General features: G+C 42.5%; 1 long non-coding RNA gene across 1 annotated transcript; it reads left to right on the top strand.

Annotated features, from left to right (window-relative positions):
* Nucleotides 1-8,580: 8,580 nt before the first annotated feature.
* On the top strand, nucleotides 8,581-21,457 carry LOC120737583. The gene is made up of 2 exons (XR_005696769.1): nucleotides 8,581-9,465; nucleotides 18,324-21,457. It is a non-coding gene; the product is annotated as an uncharacterized LOC120737583 (long non-coding RNA).
* Nucleotides 21,458-21,891: the final 434 nt, after the last annotated feature.

The following is a 21,891-nucleotide window of genomic DNA, read 5'->3' as shown; positions in this document are numbered from 1 at the left end:
GTAACAGGATTACTTTCTTGGAAAAGTAATCAGTAATTACTAACTAATTACCATTTTCAAGTAACTTGCCCAACACTGTTCAGATCCATACTCCAAAATCAAAAAGTAACGTCACAGTGGATACCTCCATCTTTTATATACAGTCTGTTGTTTACTAACCACATGTTAGCATGGTAACCTGCTAAAGACAGTATGATGGGAAACAAATATGTTATTATAAAGTACTATGTTTCATGAGAAAGAAGCTAATTTAACTCACTCGCTGCGTTTAATAAGAAATGCCTGAACAAGAAAGTCTCTGCTGCAACTACTGTATGTTTCTATTACACTACACCACCACACCTAATCCTGCAGTCCCACCTGGGGAATATTTCTCTGTTCTATTAAAACTAGGCAGATGACACGATTGGGTTTTCACGCAAAATCTGTCCTGCAGCAGCTTCAAAATTAATGCACTTGAAACAATCAGCATCCTGAGGTTTTGTTTCTGGAAGACAAATTTGCTAATTCTCACAAAACTCAAACTCCAACCTGAAACAAGGTGTACAGTTCGGGGAAGCATCCAAAATGAGTAAGTATGCAAAGTAAATCTGATTTGTTGTTCGGTGAAGTGGCCCTTTAAGCTGGTATTTTCAGCTATGCAAATCTGCCTAAACACAGGAATTCTAGAAATTACCTATTGCGCACTGATTTCAACACTCTTAATGCATTTCCCTGCGCACCAATGTCAGGGAGTTCGCTCTTGTTCCCATCGGTAATTTGAAATGTAATTACCCATCATTTCAGAGTGCGTCAGGAGCCTGACACCTACATCTCCCTCTCTGCCTCTCTGTCTTTCTTCCATGTCTCGCTCTTTCTCCCTCTCTTCCTGGCTGTTTTTGTATGCTGGTGGAGGATTGTATATTTTCCACCCCCACACATTTTTGAGCACTACCCCTACCATTACCTATGTAAATGACTCGGGCTCAGACAGGCAGTTTACAGAACCACCTCTCCTACACTATGACTAAATGAGTGCTTTTACATGCACACCAGATCATATCCTCACTGAGGTTGTGATCAGGAAAATCTGTTTAGGATCTGCAAATGTCCATGTAACTGTGATGTGTGACATTTTTGCATGGCTCAGATTGATACAACATTAATATGCTCGCCTCGGTCATATATGCTTTGTCACTGTTCGCAAATCAGTTGTTAACATTTTCCTTTGAAATATATGGCTATTTGAATAAGTTACACCTAACCTAATGACATCACAATGATGTCATCTGGATATTTTAGCTCATCGGAGCTTGGGCTTAAGAGGAAAAAAAAACTGCTGCTATGTTGCATCATGAGAACTTCTGTGTGTTTTGTCATTTTCTGGGTTCCCTTTATGTCCTGATTTGTACCACTAACCCAAATTGTGCACAAATGCCGCTACTTCCTCTTCTTACCTTGCACAATAAAAGTCCTATCAACCCAATCCCAAAAAAGTTGAGATGTAAAAAAAAAAACCCAGAATGCAATGATTTGCAAATCTCTTAAGCCCAGATTTTATTCACAACAGAGCATAGAAAACAAATCAGCAGCACATCTGAAAAAAGTTGGGACAAGGGTAACAAAAGGCTGAAAAAGTAAAGGGTACTACAAAAAAAAACAGCTGGAGGAGCATTTTGTAGCTAATTGGGTTAACTGGTAACAAGTCACTAACATGACTGGGCATTAAAAAAAAGACTATCTAATCATCTACAGAACAGTGTGTGGTCAAATGATTTCAGAAATCTGGAGAAATTTCTGTGCGCAAGGAACAAAAAACACACATGATTCTGCCATGAAAATCACTGCATAGGCCCACTGTCTGTGACCACAGCTCACTGTGCTATCCGCAAATGCAGCTTAAAGCTCCATGAACATGTAGTCTGAAACAACATGTACAACATTCTGAAGTGTTGTAAATGTCATTCTGAAAGAAAAACAAGAGCTTTGCACTAAGGTACACACTTCATTAGGTATACCTTGTTGTCACTGGGTTGGCCCCCCTTTGCCCTCAAACTTGCCATAATTCTTCATGGCATAGATCCAACCAGGTACTAAAAACATTTTGCAGATATTTTGGTCCATGTCTACATGGCAGCTGTTGTCTCAGATTGGTCAGCTGTACATCCATGAGTTTCACTCCAAATCCCAAAGGCGCTCTGCTAAATTGACATCTGGTGACCGTGGAGGCCTTTTGAGTACAGGGAACTTACTGTCATGTCTAAGAAACTAATTGCAAATGATCTGAGCTGAACCATTACACCAGCATTACCAACAGCCTGATCCACCGATACTTGGATGAATTGATTCATGGTTTGTTTACATCAAACACTGAACCTACCATCCAAATGTCACAGCAGAAAGGCTCATCAGACGAGGCAATGTTTGTTCAGCCTTCTGTTTACTGGAGTGAATTGCAGCATCAGTTTCCTGTTCTTAGCTAACAGGAGTAGCGCATGCTATGCTAATCTGCTTCAAGGTTTTGATGTATTGTAAATTCATTCATGTTGCGTCCATCCTCTGGAAACCCTAGACATGGCTGTGCGGGGAAAAGCCCAGCAGACCAGTTTCTGAAATACTCAGATCAGCCCATCTGGCACCAACAACCAACTTCAAAGTCACTTAAATCACCTTTCCTTTCCTTTCCTTTCCTTTCCTTTCCTTTCCTTTCCTTTCCATTCCCTTCCTTTCCAATGGTCAATTTGAACTTCAGTAGTGATGCTTTGACTTGCTGCCATGTGATTGGCTCATTAGATATTTGCATTAATGAAGAGTTAAGCTAACAAACTGGCCATTTAGAGTTTATGTATTTATTTAAACAATGACTATAAAAAACTGGATTGTTTGTTGGGGTACGCCAGCAGGGACGCTTAGAAGACGACAGTCAACAGCTCGACGAACATTTTTTGTTTTCGATTTGAATCTTGCTCTGTTGAGTAATCAGCCAAAGTAATGAAACCAGTGAAGGCTGGGCTTGACCACGATGCTGGTAACATTGTTTTTTGTAATATTTCTTTTTCAAGCATTTTTCTTTTTAAAAAAGAGCAGTAGTGAAACATCACCGTGACAGGAAGTGCGTGTATTTTCACATAAATGTGGTATCAGGGCTGTGACTGGACCAAAGCTCAGATATCTCAGCTTCTTCTGCTTCAAATTCAGCCATTATGTTTTCAAACTGTCTCATCTGTCACCTAATTTAATGGAATGTCAGGACTAAATGGCTGGAGTAGTGCTTTAAACTCTGGGCTTCAAGTTGTGATAAATTTGAGGGCTCTGGTTCATCCTTTCTTTTTTTGGAAAATAAATGCAGGTGTAATGATGTTTCTCAACCCACGCTGTCCCATGCCGGTAAATGGGACACTACTGTGTAGATGGCTTTCTATTGTCACATCACAGTTTCCTGCACACATAGCGGGAGGAGAAAGTTGGTAACAATACAAGAATAGAGAGATGATAAAAGAGCACACCAGCCTGCCTCTCACTTTGAGGAAAATCACAATGTTTCACCTCTAAGTTTTTCAGAGTAAATACTGGCAATGCTGAAATTTTGGCGTTGGAGGAGATAAGTGGTCATTATAAGTGACATATAGCCTGACTTACTCTTCTTTAAATGTACTGCCCAGCAAATTCTCCCTTCTGAAGCTATCCTTTAACTTTTTCAATGCAAAAACTGAGTTCCATAACTGGTAGTGCTGCTAATGGACTAATGAAACAGGTCCTGGGTTAGCCCTGTGGGTAGGTCAGGGCAGCGCTCGGGCTAATATTATTACAAGTGTCCGCACTTTTAAAAAAACACACCAGGCATTATAATTGGGCACCTAACAGCACCTGGACCTCTCTGAGAGCCTGGGTGTGATTCTAATCAGCACATTCACTCATATTTGGCCAAGCGTATTATTATATGAAGCCTGTTGGGAGCTTCCCTTTAAGCTGGATATTGTGATTTTCACTGCCATGGCGTGTGATGAATTGGACAAACTATCCTAGTACTATTATCACAGATACATCAGAGTAACACCTGGTAGCGCAGCATCATGGAAGCCGCAGTAGTCTGCTTTTTGTTTTGTTTTTTGTCTTTTTTATCCATGATCTCCAGGAGATTAAAATTGTTTTCAGCTTGTAAAATCATCCAAGCATCGACAACTACCTGCAGAATATCTGCTTTTCAAAATGTTCTCGCTTTTTATTCACACAAACGGCGATTAAATGCACGCTGGCAGGCAAGTCCACCTGCTACCTTTGTCTTTGCCGCAGTCGAAAGGTTTCCATTAGGATGGCAGGACAGATTTACTCTATAATTAAACAAAACTGACATCAGTGTCGTCTCCGTTGCAGAAACTAATCAACCGTTTCAATAAATTAAAATTAGAGTAGATGGAGCGAGAAAGAAAACCTTCACCACCTGCCAAAGATTTCAGTTTGGAAAGCTTGTGTTCATCTGCAGAAATCATGGCTGCAGCTGTCCTGGTCATCTCATATTAAACTCTAATAAATTCTACCAAAATCCCAAAAAGAAAGACTAATCTCATCACACGCTCATATATTTAGATGATTTTATCTTTTGTTTTTAGCTTTCTACAGGTCTAGAAAGCTAAAAGTCCTTCAGTTTTGTATTGTAAGTTTCACTACGGGGTCTTGGGGACACCAACTTATTCGGCCGTGCCAACAAACATGCTAACGTTTTGGCCTTGTTGCCTTCAATAAAGCATGAAACTAAATGAGCGGTCATATCTATCCTATGCCGCAGCTAGTAAGATGATTGGTTTAAAAGAAACACATGTTAATCCTCTTCCTCATCTTAAAACATAGTAGTGCATTTACAGCTAAGGGTGCAAGTTTTATCATACACGTTCTGTATTTTTATATGTATTAAATAAGTTTGGTTTGCTGCGGTGGTTAGCACTGTTGCCTCACAGCAAGAAGGACCTGACAGAGCTGACGTAGTGTTAGTCTTGAGTGCTTGCTCCACCCTCTCTGCCATCACTGTCCTCCACCAGGCGATCTTAGGCTTTGCCCTCTTTCACTTTCTATCTCAAGGCAACTTTAAGTAAAAGATCCTTAAACCCTTAAAATGTGTATTTCAGGTAACGAGTTCTAACCAGTCACACAGACTGGTTGGAAACCACCAGTTGCTAGGTAAAACTGTGTACTCTCAGACTGGTTGGCATCTGGTTGCTGGAGTTTTGCTGGCTATCACAAAGAAGGTGCTGCACCAAAAACCTTGCAATTGCTTTGGTTGCTAGCAAACTGCCATGGTCTCCTGTAGTCAAAGGAGCTTGCAAAGAAAAGCGTCTGGACTTCTTTAAGTTACTTGAAGACGTTTCACCTCTCATCCGAGAAGCTTCTTCAGTTCTAAGGTCAAAAGCCACCCTCTCCAGTGCCAAAGTCCCTCCGTCCAAACCTCACAATACAGGAAAAGAAGGCCGTCGCTTCCCTGAGCAAAGATCACAACATCACTGTTTTACCAGCTGATAAGGGAAGATGCACCGTTGTCCTAAACACTACAGATTACCATACAAAGATCACTACTCTCCTCAGTGACAACAATACCTACGAAGCCTTAAAGCGAGACCCCACAAGCAGCTACAAAAAGAAAGTTATAGCTTGCCTTCAAGACTTTGAAAAGGACAAAATCATTGACCACCTCACATATCACCGCCTTTACCCAGGGGATGCCATACCCTGCATTTACGGACTTCCTAAAATCCACAAGGAAGCTGTCCCACTCAGACCCATAGTCAGTAGCATAAACTCAGCCACTTATAACATTGCTAAAACACCTTGCTACCATCCTTGCTCCTCTTGTGGGGAACACCCCACACCACATCAAGAACTCCACCGACTTCACCGACAAGGTCCAGAAACGTACCCTGGATCCAGATGAAACCATGGTGTCCTTTGATGTAGTCTCTCTCTTCACTTGCATACCCACCACGGAGGCCATGGAGACGGTCAGAAAACGACTACAAGAAGACAACTCCTTGGAGGACAGGACCAACTTCACACCCGATCAGATTTGCACACTGTTAGACCTCTGCCTCACCACTACATATTTCAAATACAACGAAGGCTTTTACAGACAAAAACATGGCTGTGCCATGGGCTCCCCCGTGTCACCTATTGTAGCCAACCTTTACATGGAGGAAGTGGAAAGGAAGGCTCTTGGCTCTTTCAAAGGAAGAGTACCCAGCCACTGGTACAGATATGTGGACGACACCTGGGTCAAAATCAAGACACAAGAAGTGGAATCCTTCACTGCGCACATTAACGCTGTGGATAAAAACATCAAGTTCACCAGGGAAGACACAAAGGACAACTGTTTGCCTTTCCTGGACTGCGCCGTGCACATTGAAGAGAATGGCAACCTCAACATCGAAGTTTACCGGAAGCCCACACACACGGACCAGTACCTCCTCTTTGACTCCCATCACCCTCTGGAACACAAACTTGGAGTAATTAGGACCCTACACCACCGGGCAGAACATGTTCCCTCTCAACCTGAAGGAAAAAAGAAGGAACACACACATGTAAAGGAAGCACTCAAAACGTGCGGCTATCCTAATTGGGCGTTCTTAAAGTCAGCAAAGAGGCACAGAAAAGAAGATCAGACACCAGCGAGGGAGGATAAGAAGGACAGACGCAACAACATTGTCATCCCCTATGTAGCCGGTGTATCAGAAAAACTCAGGAGAGTTTTCTCCAAGCATGACCTCAGGAATTCGCATGATAAGGTGGGGCCAGGTTTCACAATGAACTCACCCAAAACTCTGGCTGATTGGGACCCACACCCAGTTTCACACCTTGGCTCAGGCGATTAGAGGATCATCAGGGGGTCCTTTTGTCCCTCTGTGGGGGGAAACTCCCACTAGGTTTAAATCTGGGACTCCCCACCATTTGACCTTAGAACTGAAGAAGCTTCTCGGATGAGAGGTGAAACGTCTTCAAGCAACTTAAAGAAGTCCAGACGCTTTTCTTTGCAAGCTCCTTTGACTACGATGACCTGGATGACTGAGAACCTTCACAGACATGGTCTCCTGTAGTTTGCACGTAAGATTTCCTTAAATTCAATTAAACTGAATCACACATAATTATCATTAATCCCAAATCATTAAACACCATGTCAGTCAAAGAGAGGATTGCATTTTTTCATACATCATTTGCCTCGCTCCATCACTCCATCATTCTCTCTAGCCAAAAATGTGATCCTATGCTTTAGTTCGTCCACAAGTCACTACTGCAGCTTCATCCAAGCTCCTAAATAAACTCCAGTATATTGAGAACGGTACAGTACGCCTGCTCACCAGTTCCTGATCACATCACCCCTGCCCTCTGGTATTACTGTCTTCCTGCCCCGCAGTGGATCGATTTCAAAGTCCTTCTCTTTACTCACAGCCCCCCCACACATTTACCCACCTCAACAAACTGTTCCATCACCACACTCCTTCCTGTCAACACCACGCAGGACCCGAACCGATCTCCACAGCTCTGCCCCCTCCCTCAGAAAATCCCTCCCAAAACACAGCCTGAGTTGATTTGTCCACAGCTCATCTTCGTCATTTTTGTGACGATTATTTATTAATGAAAAGCCTCTGATAAGCCAGCAAACAAACAAAAAGATGTCTGTGGATGTTGTTTCCAGGGGTAAATCTGGTAGGTCCGTCACTGCCATTAAAAAGACTTCCCTGATTAAAAAGTGATAAATTGAAAGTATTCCTGACCTGAAAGACGACCATTAAAAAAAGAAGCCTTGAATTCAACCCGATGTCATCCAGTCAGTTTTCTGTTGACTAGTAAGACAGACAGTAGGGCAAAAAAACTGAAAGTTTATTGTCATATTTTGGCTTATTTTCCTACCAAACATGCCTTTTTTTGAGGTGATGCTCCAGGCTTCATCCACCTTTCTTAGTATGATAACAGTATGGCCTTCAGCCTCTTTTTGGAGGCCATTTTTGCACTGGCAAATGTACACGTGACTGTAATTACACCAAAAAGGGCTCTGAATTTATGCTCCATGCTAATTTTTACCTCCATCTTTCCCGCTAAGCACTCATTATCATTGCAATTTTGAATAGTACCTGTCACCTGTCAGTCAGCATTCCTTGCTCGTTCAGCCACGATGTAATCATTGCTCATTACAGAGCTCTGATATTTGCAGCTGCAGTTGCAGGAAACATCAAAAATGTAATAGAAGGCAAATATTTCTTTTATCATTTTTAAAGCTCTGAACAGCTGTTTCTCCGAGCTTGGTCACAGCGTAGCAGTCTGGGGCCTCTGACCGGCCATTGCTCTGCTGTTATTAGATTTAACCCCCTCGTGAGGCCACCACTGGATCACTTGCATTTATTCTCATCCGATGGCTTCTCCGCCTCACATGGCAGTCAGCGCAGGATGAATTTAGATCACTATTTATAACCCTGTTGCAGTGCAGGTTGCTCAGATTCTCTTAATATCAAAAATGGCTTGAGCCGCCTTCCTTCCCCCCCCCCCCCCCCCCCCCCCTAAATCAGACATTTTTTTTAAAAAAAATTTCTAGAAACTCTTCGAAATTGGGAACATTTTGATTTTTTTTCTCTGCGCATCTTGGGTAAATTTTCAAACCCCCTCCTCAAAAAAATGAGCAAATGAGGGTATTTCTGTTGTGTTTAGTTACGCTGAGAACATCCTAACAAGATTAGCCGCTCACCAGAATTGCCCAGATGGCCTGCAGGTACCTTTTGAACTGAAAATCCACCTGGTTTCTGGAAGCGATGGATGTATCTGCACCCATTAAAGGCTGCTCTGTGGGAATCGAGATGAGTCACAGGTGTTCGGAGCTCTTTGCTGAGGATACCTTACTGCCCTTCTTAAGACATACACACTCCCCCACCGCCACCACCAAAAATCTACTTCAGGTGACACTAAAATGTAAGCTTTTAATGGTCCTGCTGTGTGTAGGCGTGCACACGCACATGCACGCAATTGATGCGTAGGGGTGTAGAGTGGTCAACTGATGAGGCAGTGTGGAGGCTGAGAGCTCTGGAGAGTGGTGTGTGGGTTGGAAGCCTCCTCTCCTTGCAGCGAAACGCACACACAAACACACACACACACATGCATGCACGCACAAAGCTGGGGGAGGTGGAGGCAGCAGAGCTTGCTTCGCTGGCTGTCCATTGATCAGTGAAGAGGTTGGTAGACTTAAAAGATCCGTGTAGAGACTGGTGGAGAGCAGAGAGAGAGAGAGGGAAGGATGCAGCGAGCAGAGACAGAGAGAAACAGCCAAGGAGAGCTGCACAGGGGGAACACCTCGAGAGCGAGAGAGAGATAGATAGGAAGGAGAAGAAGAAAGTGAGTGAAGAGGTAGAGATGAGGAGGAGAAGAAGACTAACAGAGGCAGATGACTGCGTCTGAGCGAAGGGGAGGGGTGGTGGGGGTTGCCCCGGGCTTTAACAGTCTGGATGGAGCTCATAGGTAAGCGCTTGATGTTTCTGTGTTCTTCAGTGTGATGTACGTGCGCATACAGCCTGGGTGCCCATTTGTATGCCTGTGTGTGTCTCGTGCTGCCCGTGCTTCGGTGTGGAGTCGCTGCTGCAGAGAGAGTGAGAGTGTGTGTGTGAGATGAGAGATGCCAGTCGTTTGGCTTCACAGTGCAGCAGCAGCAGCAGCAGGAGTACAAATCTCCCAGGCTTTCTTCCTCTGCAGATGACACCATTCACTCTTGTTAGCTCTTCAATTAAAAACAGCAGCGTGCCACCGGACTGGCATCACTGCTGCAGGATTCATTCAGGCTGAGTGCAGGGTGGGAACATCACCAACAGGCTTGGTAAAGATGAGTTCTGCTGGGGGGAGGGGGGTTAATGAAATGATATACTGCTGCATACAGTAGGAAAGACTGAAAATGCATGCACTGGTTACTTAAATGCCCATGTGGCACATTATCCATGAAACAAAAGGGATGAGCCACGAGTCCTGTAGCAACTCAGTCCCGAGACATGTCACCCATGTGTGTCTACAAGGGATCCTCTTTTTTTCCCCCATAAGAAGGATGAGTGATCTAGCAATGCCTGCAGTCTTGTAAAATGAGAGATTAAGCAGTGAATCATCAGGTGACAGAACACCATTCACACCTGCATCTACGATTCTGAGATTTTATTTTTTTTGGGGGGGGCGGGGTTAATCCAAAATGTTCAATAGAAAAACGTAGTAAAAAACAGGATGTCAGTGAATACGTATTTCTGAAGCGCTAGGGCTGCTTCTTGACCGCTGATTGGCTGAACTATTGTTAAGTGGCCAATAATTGAAATTGAAATAATTAATTAAATAAAATAATAGAACCACGCACCAGAGATCTGCACTCATGAAGGCTTCAAATTAGTTTATTGTACAACTTGTGCGAGGTAAATGCACAATTTTTTTCCCTAAAGACTCTGCTTTGGAGTTCTTCGTGGTCACATGCTTTCCAACCCCCCCCCCCCTCCTCTGAAATTCAGAAATTCTCATAAGAAGTCTTGGCTCGGCTTCAATAACAGCCTGGTGGATGTAGAGACCAACCTCTAAGGCAAGGACATTGATTTAAGGCAACTCTTTAATCCAGAGCCACTTGTGGCTTGTTGCGCTCTGATATATATATATATATATATATATATATATATATATATATATATATATATATATATATATATATATATATATATATATATACATATATATTCTTCTACATCGGACCCCAAACCCAGACTTCCCCGGACCCCAGTTAGTGCACCACCAAGGCAGCAGCTGAAGACCCCCCCCCCAGCACCACCACTACCCCTCCTCCTCTTTTATGATATGGGAAGCAGCACGCGTTGACGTGTCGCGCTGCGCTTCCGACCGCTAGTATCGGCATGCGTCTTGTGCACACACGCACAGTGTTCTCATGGGGACATGCGGCCAGCAGAGCCAGCCACGGTAAGTGGAGCCACTTTTCATAACGACGCTTTCTATCTCCGGGGAAGGCACAACAACTTTCGCCGGCCGTTAGTGTTGCTGCTGCTGCCTCAGCCCGTGCTGGAGAAAAGCAACTTTAATAGACTTTCTTTCACTCTCTCTCTCGTTTGTCGGCACCATTCCGTTCACAGCTTTATCCATGCAGATTGCGCAACGCGGAGTGTGATCGGACGGGAAACCGTGAAAACAATACCGTGCTCTTGTTGTTGTTATTGTTATTAATGTTATTTATTGTTATTATTTAACACCGGTTTCCTCAAGTGAACGCTCACGCTGACCAAAGCCCACCTCATCACCTCGGCTGTGCTCTGCTTTTGGCCATGCGGGGCTTCTCCATGGAGCACATTTCAGTCTCACCACTTGGTTAACAAAAAAAAACAGAGGGGCATTTTTACGCACTTTTTTAAAAAACCCAAAGACATATCTTAAGTGCTGCTCAACATTCAAGTTGTGTTTTTCTTTTTGTCAACTTGAATGTTTAGTTACTTTGAGTGCCAAGTGTGGTACTCGGTCCTGTGAGTGTGTGTGTGTGTGTTGGGGGGGATTGGGGGGGGCAATGCGCAAAGTGTGTGGTCTCCAAGCTCTCCACCCACGCAGAGACGCACGGTTCGTGCGCGGGCGCACACGCCTGCACATGCACACACACAGACTACAAGTTGTGTCTGTGTCGGTCGGGCATGGATGTCTCTGAGTCTCAGGAATGCGCCCGGCGTTTTCTCTCTATTTTTCACATTAAGAGCAGTTTGGAAACCGCTCTCAAAGCCGCTCTCAGAACCGATGCCACCGCTGTCAAAACTCTGACACCAAGGCACGCAAATCCGGTTGCGAGTTTCAGAATAAGAGCCGCACAAACTCGCAATATTTACCCATATCATATCATATTATATCATTTTTTTTCCTTTCCCATATTGGCTGTCAGTACATTATATATACCGTATTTATGCTTATAAATAAGATTATAATATAGTTAATTCTATATGTTTGCTTTGAAATTACTTTACAGCTTAATTAATAAATAAAATAATTCAGCCAATCTACTATCAATTAATCAAGTCGCCTATTGAGTTAATATGAATAATGACATGTTTGGACTGCAGTTATTTTTGGTATTACTAAATATATATCATATTATTCATTTTCTATTACATATACTCGTCTCTATATTTAGTTTATTTCAAACCACAAAAAACGAAAGAAAACAAAAAAGAAAGAAAAAACTCTTAAACACATAAAGTTCCCGGTTTGTTCCGGGTGAAATTCATCACGCTTTACACTAAAGAGGGAAGGGAGGGGGGTAGCCCCTGCCTGGAGAGGAGAGAGGGGGAAATTCTTGTGTTTTTGGTATGCGATTACCCAGCGGAGAACCCATGACTGAAAGGGAGGAGGAGGACCGGGGTTGAATTTAGGATACATTCCTTGCCTTCCTTTTTACGGTAACCACATTATTGCTGCTGCTGACATGCTGCCTCCTCACATGACACCCCTAAGCTCCCAGCTGATGCGTTACAACTGGACAAAGCGAGTCAGATGACCTCAGCACGTATGAGTGCAGGAGAACTACAAATGTCGATAATAATAATAATAATAATAATGTTAATGAGTTTACCTCAGATGTTTAGCTGAGTCAAATGATTTAGAGAACGTGTAAAAATGACTCCTTTGGAGATTTTTAATAAGACAAAACCTGATTTTATTTGTAGAATTGCATTGAGAACTTGTTAACTTTAAGGTAAACTCTGTTTATTTGATAAATGTCTGATATGTTTAAAATTATGGGGAATTCCTGGCTTAAAATGACCACTTAGAGAAATCGTATTCAGTTCTTGCTAGCTGTAACAAGCCATATTTAAGGGTTTCCTCTTAAAGGATACATTGGTGATACAGTGTAGCTTTTCTGGATATGAAAGCCTGTCACAAAGACACAAGGTAACAATTCATAAAACAGCCAATGACTTAGGGTGTAATTCACCTGTAATTAAATGGGATTTCAGTGTATTTTGTTTGAAATTACAATGTAATTTACTTATTTAAAATACTTAGAGTTAGTAGGGTAACAAATCAGGTTTTTACAGGAAACAAGTAATTATACTTTAAGTCATTTTAAGTAATGCGTAATTTCCTCATAAGTTAGCAGAAAAACAAACAACATCTCAAGCATGCTGTACTGCTTGAGGCGACGGCCGTATTATGAAGTGTCATAACCTTGCCCAACTTCTGGGTATTTTACAGAAAATTAGGTAAGTAATGTACAGCGTGAGTGAAATAAAAAGGCCGACTGAATAATAGAAAATCATTCATGCACATCAATGTAATGATTATTAAATAACGAAGAAAAAGAAAGATGGGCATGGTCAAGTCACCCTACCATACAGCCCGAGCCCCAAAAAGTACAGCATATTTACAATATAAAATGAGGGAAAATACGTTTTTGTTTTCCGCTAAATTACCAGAAAATTACGTACAAATTCAAATTACTTACACACTACTTACTTTGTTTCTTGAAAAAACTTTGCTTGTTAACACCTTATTCTATTGGACCTACCTTTAAGGATTTTTAGGTAAATGTAATGACATTGTAATTTCAAATAAAACACCTTGAAATTGCATTTAGTTGCAGGGCAGGACATGAGCAGGGTTACATCACAAGCTTTTTGCCTGCTTCATGCATCGTAGCGGGTCATGACGTAGGCAAAAAGCATGTGATGTAACTGTTTTCCAGCAGCTACACTTGTGCTGCAGTACTTGGGAAGTTTAAAGACCTTTTGCTCCTTAAAAATAAAAAAAAATAATAATAAAAATCCATAACCGTCCTCCAATCTGACCCCTCCCCTTTCTGATAATTCGAACACGGTCCCTTAGAAAAGCGGCCTGGTTCATTATTTCAATCAATTTTCCTTTTACCGTTAACGTCTGCCTACGAACCCACAGGTGGTCTCGCACACACACACACAGACTCTCTCCGAGGCCGGCTCAAACGTCAGAATTTTAGAAATACAGCCACATTACATCTGACATATTAAATGGAGCTTGCCAAATTTGCATAAAACCAGCAGAGCTCTGGCTGGCTGTTCTTCAGCGTCTCTGTCGAAGCCATAATCGCCCACTCGCTAACGACAATTACTATAATGGACTGATTGTTGGATTATACCACCAAAGTGGTTTTAGCACACATCTGCATAATTGTTCTTAGCATATACGCGCTCGTGGGCTCCTGGCTGCCATTAGCTGCTGCAGAGAGGAGGGTGATTGAGGAGTTGTTGAAGAACGGCAGTAAATTGTGTACCAACTGTGTGGGTGTTTTTCCAACCTGGATGAGAAACGCACTTTTAAAGCATCGTCTAGTTAAAGATCAGATTTAGATTAGAGCTGTTGCTGGCTGGTAGAGCTGCAATCCTGTTGCAACCCCAAGGGGTCAACTCACGGTCCTTGAGCAAGGCACTAAACCTAGAAAATGCAGGCCACTGAGTGAAAATGCATGAATCAGAGGGACATTTGGGATAAACAACAGCGTCCTGAGTCAACTTTATAAATAAAAGTTCAGTAATGAAGGTTATGCAAGGAAATGTGTCATGTGGTATGAGTGATGTGAGGAAGCCCAGGGCCAATCGGTGACAGGACGCGTCACCGCTCCTGGATTATCAGTGGGGTTGTTCCAAGACTTTCCCACACTTCAAATCCATCATTTCTGACTCTTGATTTAAAAGCGACTATTAAACATACGTTCAAAATTCGATGCAAAAGAATGGCTTTCTACATCAAAACGTCCTGCCGTTTCAGTGACGTCGACGTTAAATATCAAACATTACTCATGCTTTGAAAAGTCAACGCAGCCAGCCCAAGGAGTGCGCTGACTTTGGTGGCTCAGCCTTTGATATCCAGCGCTGGGAAACAAAGTCGCGCTCCCTCTTTGTCAGAAATCACATTAGTGAGACTGAACGTCACGTGACCAACAGATGGACAGACACATCCGTAGTACATGGGGGACTGTAAGCAGCATGAGCCAGATCAACAGCTGAACCCAGCTTTCCACTCGCAGTCTCTGTATAAACATGCAGCGAGGCTTCAGGAAAGGAAGGGAGGAGGGGGTGTGGGGGGTGCTGGATAGAGCAGCAGTGAGAAAATCTGCCCAGATCTTTCCTCCAAAAACGCCAACTGATGATTTCTTAATCAAATTGAGCAGTGAAAGTTTGCCCCCCCCCCCCCCTTCCGGCCTGCAAGGACACCTGAAACCTGCAGCGCGAAGGCCGCTTCATGTCCTCCTCATCCTCCTCTCATTCCCCATCTCTTGAAAACAGGCCAACATCCCACACAGACAAAATCATGCTCCCTCTTCCTCTCCGCTTTTCTCTGAACAGCACTCTGTGCTAATTACTCTCCGTTTCCATGGCAATGGGTAGCACCTCGATTTTTTTTCCTGGTATTTTTTGTTATCTTGGATAGCCCATCACAAACATGCCTCGCATCTCTTCATTTGATGGAGGCCACGGTTTATGTTTCATCTCGGTGGCTTCGAACATAAAGCTTTTATGTTTTTTTCATGCTTGCGTTTTATAACAGTATCAGTCTGTCGTCACTGACATGCACTGATTTTACATTTGATCAAGTAGATATAAGAGTTAAGAGTAATCATGTACATGGCTGCTATTTATCTGCAGGCAGTTTAATTTGAAATAGTGCTAAAGGGACATTTCACCACAAAATGAGTTTATCCATATAGAAAGTGTTGATGTAAGATGCCTTATGAATGTGGGGTACTTTCAGCTGCTCGCTTTCACAGCAGATGGATCTGCGTGTTTGGCTTGGCACAGATTTTTGTTTTGTTTTGTTTTACACAGGATACACTTACTGACACAGCCCTCCCGTTTAGCTGGGCTCGGGATCAGTTGAATAAGGGGACACTAACTATCTCCTCCCAGTCTCAAACCAGGGATCCTAACCGGAAAGAAACAAGAATGGCGTCCCCCACTTCCCTTCTCAGCTGAGCTGCAATGTCAGCTAGCTGCTACTTTTGGTTGGTGGATGAAACTGCTCACACCAAGCTAAATTAGTTTGAATCACTACGTCCATATTTCTGGAAATACACACCGGATTTCTGACAGTGCTTTGAGTGCCATTTGGCGTGATGTTCACCCCCAAAAAGATCCCTTTAAACAGGACCTGCAAACCTGCTACTTCCAAGTGCCAACTCACTATGGTAACCCAATATTCCTGCAAATATTTGGGGGGGTTTTGTGTGCAAACAGATTCATGGGCAGTCGTGAAACTCTGAGGTTTATACAGACTTTTTCAGTTCTTGTGGGTTCTTGCAGTTCACTTCATTTCAGTTTTTTTTATATAACCACAAATCACAACACCAGTCGCCTCAAGTCGCTTATATTGCAGGGACCCTACAATAAAACAGAGTAAACCCCAATAATCAAACAACTCCCTATGAGCAAGCACTTTGGCGACAGAGGGAAGGAAAAACTCCCTTTTAACAGGAAGAAACCTCCGGCAGACAGGACACAAATCAAAGAGATTAATCTTCATAATGTTCAGCGAGGAAATCTCAGTGTCCTGATCTTAAAAAAACAAATATCAAAAGCAACAGTTTCCAGTCAGTATTACCAGCTGATTAGCCTAAAACATGAGGTGCTCTTAATTGAATGGGAATGTTTCATCTGGCTCCCTCACCCCTCACAGCTATGAGCCTTGGATGTCACACATTAAGCTGCGCGCAAAGTGAGTCACTTTGACACAGTCACACTTTTCTATATATATATGTGCAGCTCTCAGGAGGGGGGTAAGGGGATGGTTACTATGAAACAAGTCAGAAAAACAGCAGTAGTGGTAATTACAGGAGGAGCAAGGAGAAGAAGCAAAGTGAAAAAAAAAGCTTTTGAGTAAAATATGAGGCATGGAAGGGGATTGAGAGAGTGAGAACCTGAGAAAACAAGGGGGGGGGGGGTACCGTGGTCTGAGAGGCCCACCATTCATTACTTATTAAACAGAAAGGAATGTGATGCTTTTGTGTCAAGGCTGCAGTCGGCCATTTTTCATTTAAAGCTCTGAATTTGACACAGAGCTGTACAAATTTCAAATCTACTCGCCGCTTGCACTGTTTCCAGATCGAGCTCGCATTTACTAAACCTGCTTTGTTGTTTTTCTGTAATCTGCATTTAAGTAACGTCAAGCTCTCACATCAAAAACGTGGTTGCACTCCATGACGCTAAAGTAAAAAAAAAAAAAAGTGGGCTTGCTTCTCCTCCTTCGCACATGCCTTCATACCACATTATCTTCAATGACCCTGGGTTTTATGAATGGGCAGCAGGAAGCTCTGCCATTGGCTGACAACGACAGCCAATCAGGAAGGATAATTTTGCAACAGAAGTGGGAGTGGATGAATGGACAAGTCACACATTTTTAGAGGTCGGGGCCCTGTTTGTGTGTGTGTGTGTGTGTGTGTCTGTCACACACTGACCTACTTGGTTTATTGCTGGCATCTATACATAGCTGTGGGAAACACAAGCAGACAATCAGCCTGTTTAAAATTAGCAGTCAGGGCCACCTGTCTGTTTCTCACTAAAGCGGAAATGCCAGAGAGGGCAGAGAGGAAGGTAAAACAGGGTGGGAGTGGGAAGGGGTAGGGACGGAGGGGATATCGATCACTCCGCTAATTTAAATCTCTCTCGCTTTCTTTATCCCCTGCTGTGACACAGGGAGACATTGTTAGGTAGGCAGGATTTGAGGACCACTAGCAGGGGGTGGGTTGAGGGGGTTGGTTGGTGGTCCAGGCTATGTGGAATTCCTGTAGGGTAGTATATATAGGGAAATGAGAGCGAATAGTTACAGTTTAGTGTACTTAACCATACCGTATGTTAAGGAAAAGTGTGTGTGTGTGGGGGGGGGCAGAAGGATGAATGGAGGCGAAGTAGAGTAAAAAGAAAAACCCTCAGCCCCCCACACCCTTTCCTCTCCCCTACACTTTTTAATTTTAACCTTGTAGCACAAAACTGACATTTCCTCCCTCTGTCGTGTCAAACAGCCAACAGGAAGTCTCCGTCTTCTTAACTGACATTACAGCTGGCATCTTGTTTCCTAGAATCACGATTTTCAGCCCACACTTGGTTTTGTTCCTGTGCGCCTCCGCCAGAATAATAGTTTGTGGGTGTCGAGTGAAAATGTTTCAGAGAGGCACACTGTACTACACTGTCCAAAATACATACAGCACGTATAAGCACCACTTTTTGCCTGCTGCTGCTTTAAATGTTTGCCGTTGTTTGAGTATGAAACAAACAATAGTATAAAACTGTCCTCTTGCCACGGTTGCCGTTCTCACCCAGACATCTTTTTTTTATTTCCAGGCCTCCTGTCAGACTGTCAAACAGAAGAGTCGACTCTCCGGAGAAAAGGAGGCGCGAAGTCTTCCACAGATGTCCATCTGTGGCAGTCAAGATGGACGCCGACAACCAGCCTGAGCAGGCTCAGTCGGCCATCTTGTTTTCAGCGTGGGTGCAGAGGGACTGTGTGCTGCTTAAAAAGCAAAAAAAAAGAAAAGAGCAAGACAAAGAAGGAACTTTAACTCTTTTCCCACATGTACCTGAACCATTGTTCTTTCAGTCTGCGTGTCCCTTTCAGACACAGCAACCCCTATAGCCAAATGCTAACACACGTTCAATATTTAAAATACAGACGTATCTGCTGTGATGTCATTCACTGGTTTGTGAAACCCCTTTTCGAAGGTTCAACTTTAGCTTCAAGGCTGTCACCATTTCATTTTTGTGTACCTAGCAGTAATGAAAATAAGATAAGAAGATGGAGTGCTAAGTTAGCAAAATATATCTATAAAACTGCTAATCAGTACTAAGTAACAGACTAATAAAGAGCTAGAATTTCACCCACCAACACTAGAGCCAGCTTCGTGGATGGTCTGTTAGCAGAATTTAACAATATATGAAAAAGCATCAACGGCCCAAACAGGTTAAGAGGCCCAGTTTTGATGCAGATTAACTAAAGTGAAGCCTAGCATAGAACTAGCAGCTACAGCTACATGTAGCAATTAATTTCTGCTGATGTGACCTCTAAACACTGTCATGCTTAGATCGTATTTTGCATTTCAGAATTGAGTTTTATTCAGGCTGTGCTCATTTGCTAAGAGATTGAGATTTGTTAGCCAATAAGCAAGCAGTTTCACAGCGAGTCCCATCCCGTTTCGCCACAAGATGGAGACGGTAAAAATACTCATCTTGAGGCTTCAACGCGGGACTTTAGAAACCAGTACCTGGCATTACAGTGGCTACATCCATCTTTTATACTATCTATCACCAGCTTCCACCTGTCAGTCAAAAATTAGCAAAAACTTCCAAAAGTGTTTTTGTCCCAAGGTATAAACACGTTAATTTCTTCTGTACAGTTGGGCATTGTAAAATAGAAGTCAATAGGTACTGACTTCCTTTAGTAGATTTCAACATGAAGGACGTTATACAGATGTCAATAATTTACCATGTAAAGTAGAACTTGCTAAATAGGAAATGCTGCTGCTTGATGAAATGTCAAATCTATAGGATTCATCCTAAAGGGAACTATGAATTTTTGTGCACTAGACAGTTTGCACGTTTGACAGTCAATACTCAGTTTAGAATATAGTGAATCAGGCCCCGGTCACTCAGGTCTAGAGACCAGTCAGTGACCATCTGGCAACCTACAGTTGCAAAGCAAACTTTACAGCAGTCGCTGGGAAATTGATTGCTAAAGTCCCCAGTAACGCAGGCCTACAGACCAACGGTCGCTAGAAAACAATGTGTATTCCCCAGCTGTTTGGCAAAAGCTTGTGACTGCTCTGGCCCCTAGCACATTAAGGCAGTCATAGTTTGAATGGAAGTGATGGACTTACAAACACTGGCCAGCTGCTCTCCAACCTGTAGCAGAAGTGTGAAAAAAAAGTGCAACAAAAACCTTAAATGAAGACCGTCTGCCTTCAAAGTAAAAGCTGGCAGACCTTCTGCATTTTCAGTTTGCATCTTGCTTTTTTGAGTTTTTCTACCGCTCAGGCTAATAGTTAGCCAGTATGTGCAGACAAAAGTCGGAAAAACTCCAGTGACCGTGGCTATCACTGGGAGGTTTTTGGTGCAGCACCTTCTTTGCAACCAATATTGCCCAGCAATAGCCAGCGACCTCCAGGAACCACTGCCAATCAGCCAGGGAATACACATTTTTCCATCGTCACTGGTGGTTATATAACATCCAATATGATCAAGTAATTAAGAAAAAAAAAAAAAAAGATTAGACAATGAAACAAGTCTGTACAGGAGAAAAGAGACTAAGTGGTCTGGGACGTTTTCAGTGATTTACCCACAGTGGCTCAGTTAAATTAAAACACATCGGAAGACACGAACACCAAAAACGACTTCCTCGCTGTTGCAGGGAGTGTAAAAAGGGTTGTTGCACTACCAAAGGATCTTATGTGGGAAAATAGACTCCTGCAAACAACCTTTTTGCACGTTGTCAACAGAGGAAATTGGCAGGGTGAAGGTGCAAGCGGGAAAAGGGTGTCTGCCTGTTGCAGCATTGTTAGTGGCTCTGCTTCTATGTAAAATGAGCATGTTCAAGTGTATGTACCTCTCATTTTCAAGGACTTTGTGTTGGAGCACTATGTTAAAAAAAAAAGAAAAGAAGTGTTTTCTCTTGTTTTTTTAATTTATTGGCGTGTGACTATGTCATTACAAACTGTATCCACATCCTCACCTGCATTACATCCGCAGCAGTCTGAAGCAGCTTGAAGTCGTTTCCCCTCCTCATCATTTCCTATCTCGGCTGAACAGTGGCTCCAGTTTTGGCTCCAGACGGAGCTGCAGAGCCGCAGGGCACCCAGCGGTTGCTCAGTAGTCAGTGTAGATCCTGTGGGGCTGGCAGCAGCTACATCTGGCTACTGGGTCTCTGCTGACAGCCGCCTTATTCTGAATACAATCTTTAGGTGATTTTTAATATATTTTGCTCTTCTTTTTTTTTTTTCCACTGGCATTTGAAATTCCTTATCAGCAGGATTAGTGTATTATTTCCTGTTTGAGTTTTCTGTGTAGCTTACACCCTTTTCCTGTGATCTCCTCTACTACGCACCTTTTAAATTTCTAAGAAGTGTCTCGAATAACCACCCACTGGGTGGAAAAAAGCCTCAGGCGGAGTTGATCCGAGGCTGTGGAGTTTGTTTCTCGAATAAAAGTAAGAGAAATTCTGAGAACCTGGTTAAGTTCTGAACCTGGCATACAGTGTAGGAATCTGTGTGTGTCAGTCTACAGCTACATTGTCTGCTGGGTTTCAGGCCTCCACCCGACACCTGCATTGTTTCATGTATTTTTACTCCTACTGAATGTATACGAATGTGCTTTGTATGTTCCAGGAAGCCAAAAAAAAACAACAACAAAAAAAACAAAACAAGAAAACTGCAGATAATTTGTCAACTTTGTGTTTATTGACTCATCATAAAACATTCTTCAAACAATAAAACAATTTTAAATGTCCGTTTCTGTACAACGCTTGCTAAGCAATTTATTTATATATATATATATTTATATTTATATATATATAAAATGTAAAAGGAGTCGTGTTAAAATGACAAAACTCCTTCAAATTTAATGGCAGGTACTCTGGAAAAAATAACAGCATTCCATCAACAAATATTTTCAAGCAATAAATATGTATTTATAAATAGTGTAAATTTACATCAAGATTAGAAACATAAAACAAAAAAACAAACAAAACAAAATCACAAATTAAACTTAATTCCATAAGTCTATGTGCAACCCATTTTCTTTGTGACTTGGCTAGTAAGTTTTTTTCCCTATTTTTTCTTTTTTTTTTTCCTTATTTTTTTTGTTTATTTTTTTGTTAAACCTAAGAAACAAAAACATCAAAGCTTTGAAAAGAACAAGACGA

This window comes from Simochromis diagramma, unplaced genomic scaffold (assembly GCF_900408965.1).
Source record: "Simochromis diagramma unplaced genomic scaffold, fSimDia1.1 OVJJ01000413.1, whole genome shotgun sequence".
Taxonomy (NCBI): Eukaryota; Metazoa; Chordata; class Actinopteri; order Cichliformes; family Cichlidae; genus Simochromis; species Simochromis diagramma.
Note: the sequence above shows the minus strand (reverse complement) of the source record. Positions and strands in the feature narration are given on the sequence as shown.